This window comes from Psammomys obesus, unplaced genomic scaffold (genome assembly GCF_907164565.1).
Source record: "Psammomys obesus unplaced genomic scaffold, mPsaObe1.curated_primary_1811, whole genome shotgun sequence".
NCBI classification, from domain to species: Eukaryota; Metazoa; Chordata; class Mammalia; order Rodentia; family Muridae; genus Psammomys; species Psammomys obesus.
In genome coordinates this window covers 195,345-205,602 of record NW_026593982.1, presented here as the reverse complement: position 1 = coordinate 205,602, position 10,258 = coordinate 195,345, and positions in this window count along the sequence as shown.

Here is a 10,258-nt window from a genome sequence, read left to right as displayed (position 1 = left end):
AAACTTTCACTTGCATTTCGTCTAGAAAGCCCTCATCTCTCAACCGGCCACTGCTCTCCCAGGGGCTTCCGGCATGTCCAGGCCAGTGGGAAGCCGCGAGGGCCCATTTCCAAGCTCAGGCACGGAATTCTCCACAGAGGAAACTTCTGGGGAAGACCAGGGCTGGGATACCACGTCATCACTCAGTCTTAGTCGTTTATGTTTAATCAACACTTTATCAGTAATAACCAAAGGAACTGTTGCTTTAAAATGTCAAAACAGAGCCGGGTGCGGTGGTGCAGGCCTCTGATCCCAGCAACCGGGAGGCAGACGCAGGCGGCTGTCAGGAGTTTGCGGGCCGGCCTAGTCTACAGAGTCCGGGACAGCCAAGGCTACACAGAGAACCCTGTCTTGAAAACAACAACAACAAAAAGTCAAAACAGATCACTTTTATAAATCTTGCAGGTGGGTTAGTGCCCGAGGGTCTGAGGAGCGTTAGGGAAGAAGCTACCTACAGGAAGCAGGACAGAAGGTTGAGGTGATGGAGGCTGCTACAGTGTTGCTCAGACCTGAGCTGTGGAAAGGAGGGCAGGGGCAGAGAGGGGCCTGCTCCAGCAACCCTGGTTGGACTGTACCGGAGGCCTCAGTGACCGCAGTTGGCAGTTCGCCAGGTGGGGAGGGCCCAGACAAACGCTATTTTTTTTTTTGGTGTTTTTGGGGCCATCCTGTACCAGAGCAGTACGCACGGTAGAGGGATGGCTTGGAGCGCCTTTCTAGGTAGGTTGGCCAGCAGGGGGCAGCACCCCACCAGTTCTGGAAACCTGGGAGGGGGCCGGCACCCCCTGACCTCAGCGGAGAGCACCCCTTGAAACATCTGGGCCGCCTGGCCCGGAAAAGTGGGCCCTCTGGACCACCCCGGGCAGGCGGATCCGCCTAGAAGGAGCCCTGCCCAGCATCTGGAACTGCAGACCCGGCTAAGAACACAGCCTGCTCCCGCTGCCTCTCTCTCCCGAGCTCCGTCCCTGCTCCGACTTTGCTGTCGCCTGCTCTACCTGTACGGGAACTCTGCAGTCGCCCTTTAAGAGGGTCCTAGGCATCCTGGCACCGTTTAGGTTCCTGACGTAGGCGTAGGCGGGGACCGAGAGCCGCAAGGAGGGTGTGGCCGCAAGGGGGCGCCCGAACCCGAGAGTCCCAGTCCTCAGCGCTCCTGCCGGTCACCGTGGCCCCCACATAAAATGAAATTATTGTATGAGAAAAGAATATATTTTCAATAAAAAGACTACAATGATTATTAATAATAATGACCAGTATTATTGTATGAAGGTTTTCTCTAACAGAATTGTTATTTAAAACACCTTTAACAATAATATTTATAGAATAAAAACTGAAAAACTTTAAAAAAATGAAATTATTACATAAACTCTCAGGAGGATAGGTGCACCTGGAGACCACCATGTTAAGCAAAATAAGCCAGACTGCAGAAAGACAAATGTCTGGTGCTTTCTTTCATACGAGGAATCTACATTTAAATGTATATAACCGTGTAGGACAAGGGTATAGGGGGCTAGAGATGACAGGAAGAGAATGGAACACGTGTGTCCACAGCACCCCATCTGGTTGGGGCCCTCCCAGCATCAGGTGGAACTCATTTGTGTCTGCCCACAACTTCTGTGCCCAGGGTCCATGTGGCTCCACAGTGTCCCACAGGGAACCCGAGGTGGGCCTCTGAAGACCCTGGCCCTGGCTCAGTGCATTCCCAGTTCTCTGAGCACAGAGACCCAGTGGCCTGCAGGTCCTGCCATCTCTACACAGCTCCGGGCAGAAACTGGACCTGGAACAAGTCCCTTCCGTTCCTGCTCTGTGGGTTTCTCTCTGTCTCCTTAACTGGAGCAGGAAGCGATCATTCCCCGGGAGGGTCTGGCCTCCTGAGAGAAGAGGAGCAGCTTGAAGTTGGCCCCAGAAGTCCTAGGTGTTGGGAACTCTCCTACAGCAGCCAGCTCAGACCCCCTCTTCCCTGCTTTGTGGTGGACCCTCGCTTGCTCTTTCTCAGAAGCCTCCTTGGACTGACTTTGGAAGGAGAGCCCAGGATGTCAGCTGTAGTGTCCTTCAGCTACAGGCATCTGAAGCCAACTTTGCATCTTCCCAAGGCTTTGGAGCTCAGGGGCTGAAGGCAAAACTGTGAGCCTCTTACACGCATCTTTCTCAGTCTGCTCTCATACAGCTTTCTTGTTGGCCTCTACTCTTTTTGGCACCAGGAGACTAGCTGAAGTCAGAAAGGCTGGGACAGTTCCCAGTCCACAGCCCATTAGGGACCCACAAAGAATGTTGGTGACTCTGAGGTAAGCAGGCTGCCTGCCCTAAAGCTCTGGGGTAGGGAATGAGGGTGACACATGCCTGCTTTTCAGTGAGTGATGGTGATGGAGAGAGGGGCCAGGCTCTCCCTCTCACCTCCTGTGTTTAGATCTGCCTCTGCTGGGGTTCTTGGCAGTGGGATTGCTTGCCCACTTACTGGGGACGGCAGCCATGGGCTCAGATATATCTCTGTGCCCTGGCCCTGCAGGTTGAGGCCACAGAGTACCACCTTTATGGGGGAGGGGTGCCCCTTCCTCTCTCCAGCATCAGGCAGAGCTCATGTCTGCACACAGCACCCACAGTCAGGCTCCATGTGGCTTCTTTGTTCTGTGCAAGATAGTTTCCCCAGGAAAACCAGATCTGACTCTGGGGTAGGCTTACGTTATGGACACACATGCGTGGAGCTGCGACATACAGTGAATGTAGTTTCAAAAGTTCTCCGGGCTCGGGTCCTCCGGGCCCTGTCCTTCCCTGTCCCACTGGAGGAGGCCCGTGCCCCAGAGCGGCTCTCCACATCTGGAGGATGTCTGTATAGGAAGCCTCTGGAAAGTCTCCGGCCCCTATCTTGCTTGTCACCTGTTGCTTGCTCTACAGTAAGGTGCCCTGCAGGAGCTCGAAAGCCTTTAAAGTTGGGCTGGGAATGGTACTTGCCTGGCTGTCCCAAGGCCTTGGTCCTTGGGACAGCCCCCAGTGATGCCAAAAGCAAAGCAGAAAAAACGCTCAAAGCCTGTAAATAATGGAATCCTCTTCACCCATGTGGATGAATTTGGAAATGAGCCCTCCTCTCACACTGCCCCAGCTTGCAAACATCGCTGGAGACCCCAGGAACGCAGCTAGCTACCCCAGTGCTAGCCTACCAGAGCTGGGCAAAGATAAATGCTGATTTCCACTGTCCAAACTTGGGAGTAGTTACCGCACAGCTCTGTAGATCACTCACACGGAAGTTGTCGTATTTGCCACTTCCTCACTCTGAAATTTTTTGGAAAAAACTGGAATTTCCCTAAGAAATTGCCACCTTCTTAAAAGGTGATTTTAAAGTATTTTTATCTATCTGTCTATCTATCTATCTGTCTGTCTGTCTGTCTGCCTGTCCTGTCTATCTGTCCTATCTGTGGGGAGTATGTGTGTGTGTGTGTGTGAGAGAGAGAGAGAGAGAGAGAGGGAGAGAGAGAGAGAGAGAGAGAGAGAGAGAGAGGTGAATGCTATGAGCATGGAGCCAGATGGTTTCAGATACCCTGAATCTGGGTTGTCAGGCAGGCAGCTGTGAGTCACATGACCTGGGAAAACAACCTGTCTTCAGGATGTTTACTTTACACAGGGCCATGCTGACACCCAAGAGACACAACCACCAGGATGGAGGTGTGGTTTGCTTGTTATCTCACACCAAACTCTTCATGGCCCAGTGACTTCATGACTATCAGTTAAGACATTTTGTTCTTTATGACACAAGCTGGGGTGAATATTTCACAGTACCTTATCATGGTGTTTAATCAGGAATAGGGCTTGGGGTTGTCTGTTAGGACCTCAGTGCTGGCCAGTTTCTCTGGCAGCTTGACACAGGCTAGAGTCATTTTGGAAGAGGGAGCCTCAATTGAGAAAACTTCCCACCAGATTGGCCTGTGAAAAAGGCTGCAGCGCATTTTTCTTGATTGATGGTTGATGTGGAAGGGTCCATCCCATAGTGGGTGGTGCCACCCCTGGGCAGGTAGTCCTGGGTGGCATAAGAAAGCAGTCTGAGCAAGCCAGGAGGAGCAAGCAAGCAAGAAGTTCCTCTATGGCCTGCGCATTGTCTCCTGCCTCCAGGTTCCACCTTCCCTGACGTCACTGGATGATGGATTATAAATTGTAAGATGAGATAAACCCTTTCCTTCCAAGTTGCTTTTTGGTGGTGGCGTTTTGCCACAGCAGCAGAACCCTGACTAACTAAAGCGACTCCTCCCGTCGGCTGTACCACTTGTCCACCCTCTACTGACCGGGGGAGTGATCTGCTGGCAGCGCATCGCAGCAGTGCTGTTCCAGCAGCAGCCGACCTGCCTTCTTGCAGCCCAGGCAGCAACACTGCTTCCTGGCGCCTGCACTACCTGCTTCTTCTCCCCCTTAGCTGAACTGTCCTGGCCCAGGTTCTGCTGCGTCCCAGTCACAGGCAGCTCTGCGACAGTTGCCACAGTATTCCTACCGTGAGCCTGCAATTCCAGAGTCCCTCGCCAGGCTCTCTTGGACAGACCGTTATATGCCTGGCATTGTTCCCGTCACCGCATTGTCTTTTTGCTCACGTTCTGGGTGGTGTCGGCAATGACATCACTGAGGCTGTGGACTCAGGGTGTCTCCCCAGGCTTCCTGTGACGGTGGGTGCTGGGACTGTGGTGGGGATGGGTGTGAAGGACAGAGCTGGGAGCCCAGAGAGCGTGAGTGCCTGCATTTCCAAGGAGACCTGTTGCTCATGGCAGCGAACAGCAGCCTATCCTCACCAGACTCCTGCTTGGGACATAGCTGTTTGGGTTTCCTTTTATTTCTCTGAACTTCCCTCACACAATCTATCCAAATCTACGGCAGCTTCACTCCGGATGCACCATTGGGGAACCTCGCTCATCTTTCCCTTCAGTTTACCCTCTAAGGGACAAGGTGATGGTTTGGCTTTCTCTTCATACTCTTTCCTAAGCTCAGACTCCCCTGCCCTGCACTGTTCCAGGTCTCCTGATTCCACTGGTTTGTTTTGGGAAAGGTTGTCAAACCTCTCCTGGGCTCATTTCTAGAAGAACCATCTGTCACCAGCGTCATCTGTGGGGAGAGTCTATTCCTTGGGGACCCTGCCATGATCTTACTGGTTCTTTGCCACCTCCTGCCCCATAGACCTCTCCTCTCTGCCTGCCCATCTTCCCAGCCTCCCCTTCTCTGAGCTCCCCTGAACTTCTGACCACTTTGCTCTTTTATTCCTGAGGTTTGGAACCAGGTCCTGTCCGCCTGAGCACTCTGGTCCAACTCTGTGCCTCCAGCAGGCTCCAGCTGCTCAGGGAGAACTGCTTTCCTGTGACACAGAGTCTACACAGTCCAGGGTGGCCCTGCGCTCATGGCGTGGATCAGGCTGGGCTGAGCTTCTGATCCTGTGTGCTGGGATTACAGGTGTGCACTGCCATGCTCAGCGTATGTGTCGCCGGGTTAGAGCCCAGGCTTTTGTGCATGCTGGTAAGCACTCTACCAGCTGACCTCTGTTCCTGGCCCAAGAATTGCTGTCTTACTTCAGATGCGCTCACACACAGCCCTGGCAGCTTATAGGCACCGGAGGGCAGAAGCCATGTGGGTCTGAGATCTTGGCCCTCCGGTGCCTGTAAGCTGCCAGGGCTGTGTGCGAGCGCATCTCAAGTAAGAAGACAGCAATTCTTGGGCCAGGCAGTGTTCTCCAAGCCATTTGTATCATGCCTGACTGTGGCAGGATGTCCGCAAATAACTGTAAGTTTGCTGCTTTCTGGGACAGGCCACACTATAGAAGAGGGCCAGACACTGCCCAGCCCTGTCCCTGCAGGCAGCTGTGGCACAGGGTCTCAATCTGTGGGTCGGGACCCCTTGCGGTCATACATCGGATATCCTGCATTTATCTTACGGTTCACAACAGTAGCAAAACTACAGTTATGAAGTAAACATGAACTAGTTTTGTGGCTGTGGGTGGCCACAGCATTAGGAAAGTTGAGAGCCCCCGGGATGGGCGGAGCTACTCTTCCACTGGCCTTCTCTGCATATTGGCTACCTTGCCCTTGGACATGGGGACACAACAAGGTCAGCACTTTCCAGGCATCTCCATGGAACTTTTTTCCACCCTTTCCGGAACACCTGGTCAGCTGCCGGGGGATGTGCGCAGCCCGGGGGAAGGGAAGGAATCTCACCTGGTTCATCTGACTCCCCTGCCATTTGGAAAGGATGGCTGTGTCCCTGCATTAAAGGGCAGAGCGGCGGGGTGGGGCCTGGGCACTGCAGAGTGCAGATCTGGACGAGGTGCTCTGGGTGGCTGTGGGGCTCCCAGAATCCCCCAAACAATACCCTCAAATTCACACAGAAGTCAGCCATGCAAAGCACAACACCCTCTGTCTACGCTCATCACTAGCAAGTGCCTGGGACATACCTTCACGCCTGTCAGTCTTGTTACCCAAAGGATGGTGGTCCAAGACTAGCAAGGTGCATGACTCGGCCTCCAGGGGTTAAGATGTGAGGACTTGGTGGAACATGCTTGTTAATGCAGCACTTGGGAGGTAAAAGCAAGAGGCTCAGAAGTTCAAGGGCATCCTTGGCTGCCCGGTGAGTTTTTTACCTGGCCTCAGCTAGCTTTCCCATATAGCCCAGATCCACTGGCCTAGGGATGGTGCCATCCACAGTGGTCTGGGCCTTCCTACACCAATTAATGGTGTTTTGTTTTGTTTTAATCCTCATAGACATGGCTATGGGCCAGGCTTCTCTGGGCAGTTCTTTCCAGGTTCTTCTCAGGCGACTAAATTTGTGTCAAGTCGACAGCTGAAGCTAACTGTGACAGTGAGTACAAGGTGACCTGGGACACATGAGCTCCCGTTTCCAAAAGGCAAACAAGACAAAAACAGCAAATCGGCCTGGGATGGGGTACACACTCAGCCTTGGGCCTATAGCTCTTCCGGTGCCTTGATCTTTCCACATTTTACGTCTATATAGAAGAACACCGACACTCAGGCCATTTGGAAGGGAGTTTAGAGTCTGAGCTCCTCCTCTTCATGGAATTACTGTTTTTTTCTTGACATCACACACTGAGAGACACCTTTAAACACTGGAGTTCAGTGTGAACATTAGGCCTGTTGACCCAGAGGATGTGTGTGCTGCTTTTTTAAAACAAAACAAATTAATAACAAAACAAACAAACAAACTGAGATGTTTTCTTTCCCAAATGGCAGCTGCAGCAGCAGCAGCAGCCTCAGCAGCCTCAGCAGCAGCAGCAGCAGCAGCCATGACAGAGACACGAGCATTAGCAGCAGCAGCTTCAACAATAGCCACAGTTGAACAGCACTCCATTGGGATTATTTCCCAAGGGTCTACTGCTTGAGTTTCTTGAGCCTTTCAAGCCATATGTACTTCTTTCGTGAAGGATTCTTGTCTGAGCATCTTCCCCAGTGGCCCGTGAGGATGAGCTCATCTTTTGAACTTGGCAAGCAAGAAGCATTCCGATGTAGTTCAGCACAAGCACAGAAAGGTGATTGTTAAGCAGAAATTATCCAGTCAGCAATCAGACTGAGCCAGTCTTCTCTCCTTCAGAAGATGCTGGCCAGCTGCTGGAGAGGCTTTTGCTGGCAGGGCTTGCCTAGACCTATAGATCCTGGCTTCCATCAGAGGCTTTAAGATCTGGTTAGCTTTGAGGGCCTCAATGGAGGAAAGGGGGGCCCAGGAGAAGCAGACTAATGTGAAAACAGAAATACAGGAAAAAGGAAACCTAATCAGATCGGGTACTGGAACCTCGGGATGGAAAGGCAGGGCTGGGAAGAGAGCAAGGCGCCCAGCCGATGGGATGAGGGTGAGCCTGTCCTGCTGTTATAGGGTGGGTGTGGGGACCAAGCAGATGAAGTTAAGGCGTGGGCCAGTTCTACACAGGAACCAGAGCGAGAAAGCAAACACTGGGCAGTGTGGGGGCTGAGTGCTCAGTGAAAGACGCAGGGATAAAACCCAAACCAAACAAATCACCCATTGAATTGAATTTATAAGATGTCATAAGATGTCAAGAACATTTTTTTTTGTTGTTTGTTTTCTTTCCCCCTTCGAGGGAAAAGTCTTTTTTTCAATAGAGATTGCTTTCTTTTTATGTGCACGAGCATTTCCCCTGCATGTCACATAAGCACACCGCATGCATGTTTGTGCCTGCAGAGGCCAGAAGAGGGCATAGGTTCCCCTGGGGCTGCACTTCCAGGTGGCTGGGAGCTGCTCTGTGGGTTCTGGAGACTGAACCCAGGCTCTCTCCAAGAGCAACAAGTGGTCTTAGTGGTGGAGCCATCTCTCCAGCCCTCAAAAAGGTCTCCTCTCCGAAATTAAAACCCTAATTTACCTACCAAGAGATATTTTTAAAATTTATTTTTATTTTAAATTATGTCTGTATATGCACACGAGTGAGGGGTCTGTGGAGGCCAGCGGTGCTGTATCCCTGGGGCTGGAGTTCCAGGCAGTTCTGAGCCATCTATCATGGGTGCCAGGGACTGAACTCGGGTCATCGGCAAGAGCGGTGTAGGCTCTTCCCAGCGGAGCATCTCTTGGTCCCTGTCTGAGAGATTTCAAAGCCTGAGCACGTACTGTGGGTGGCATCCTTAACATCACGTGAAGAGAGCATGCAAGATCTAAGTGTAGACGCTGGCTGAAAATCACTGCTCACAAGAGATTCCTGCAGGAAGAGGAAAGCTCAGCTGAAGAGGAGTTTTCAGAAAAGCCAGCGGGAGAACCCAGGAGTTTGTAGACAGGCTGAGCAGGAACAGCGGCAGCTCCAAACTTGCACTCAGAAAGCCAGTCTGGAAGAAATGGCAGCGAGCTGCAACTCGGAAGAGAACAGGGATTATTTAAGAGAAATAACAATGTCTGGAAAAACAAAACAAAAATTAAATCGAATCAAGTTGCCAGGTGGGGTGGTGCACACCTTTGATTCCAGTACGCAGGAGGCAGAGGTAGGAGGATCTCCGTGAGTTAGAGGCCACCTGGTTTATGTAGTGAATTTCAGGTCAGCTAAGACTACGTAGTGAGACCTAGTCTCAAAAACAAAACAAAAATGAAATCCCACCAAGCCAACAATAAGGGTAACAGTTAAAAAGAAGAAAAGATTACCATTGTGTGAGGTGATGAGAAAACGGGCATGTGACTTCTACAGGCAAAATCACAGAAATGACCTAGAATTCCTCAGTGTTGCTGGAGATGTGACGGCCAGTAATATAGTTAAAATGCGTTTACAATAACAACAGCAAAGGATAAAGCCATGAACTTCTAGAAAGAAAAAACCTGAGTATAAGACTTTTATGGGAAAAGAAGGGTGATTTATTTATTTTAGAGACAGGGTCCTGTATAGCCCAGGCTAGCCCCGAATTCTCCTTATAGATGGGAATGATCTTAAACTCTGACCTCCTGCATCGACCTCCTGAGCACCGAGATTACAGATGCTGTCACCATGTCTGGCTTGTGTGGCTCTAGGGATCAGATCTAGGCCTCTGGACATGCGAGCCAATTTCTTAAAAGGCACGAAGCCAGTTCTCACTGGCTAGAGACAAAATATCATGGAGAGAAAGACAATATAGGAGGTAACATTTTTTTTCCCCAAGTCAAGTTTATTCAATTTCAACAAAAGTTCTTAAGACAACTATGGCATAACTGGACATAACATTCAAGGAAAACAACAGCAACCAAACCCTTCCGCTATGGCAGTGGGAGATCAGCCCTACCCTCTTCCAGGCACTTACACACAGCGTCACAGTAGCAGAGTGATGAACGTGCTGGACAGGAAGGAGGCTCCGGGGACTCACTGTAGGAGCGAGGTTCCTTTTCTCTGTTTCTATAAGTACTGATTGTAACAGGCCACCTGGAGATTCCTCTATCTGCGTGTGTATGTGCATTTGCATTCAGGCGCCCTCCTAGGCCAGAAGAAGGCATTGGATCCTCTGGAGCTGCAGTTCCGTGGGAGCAGGTGGCCTGTGTGGTTGCTGGGCACTGAATTCAGGTCCCATTTAACAGCAGCAAGCACTGACTCTTACACTGAGCCGTTTCTTCGGTTTCCATAGCACTCTGCCGCTTTGCCTTAGGGGCACACAGGGATTACTGGTGTGTGCTCTGCGCCTAATTTTGCATGAATTCTTGGAATGGGAACTCAGGCCCTTGGGCTTGCATGGTGAGCACTTTGCCCAGTGAACCGTCTTTCCAGCTTCCCTTTGTATTTCCTCTACTTGGTATTGCG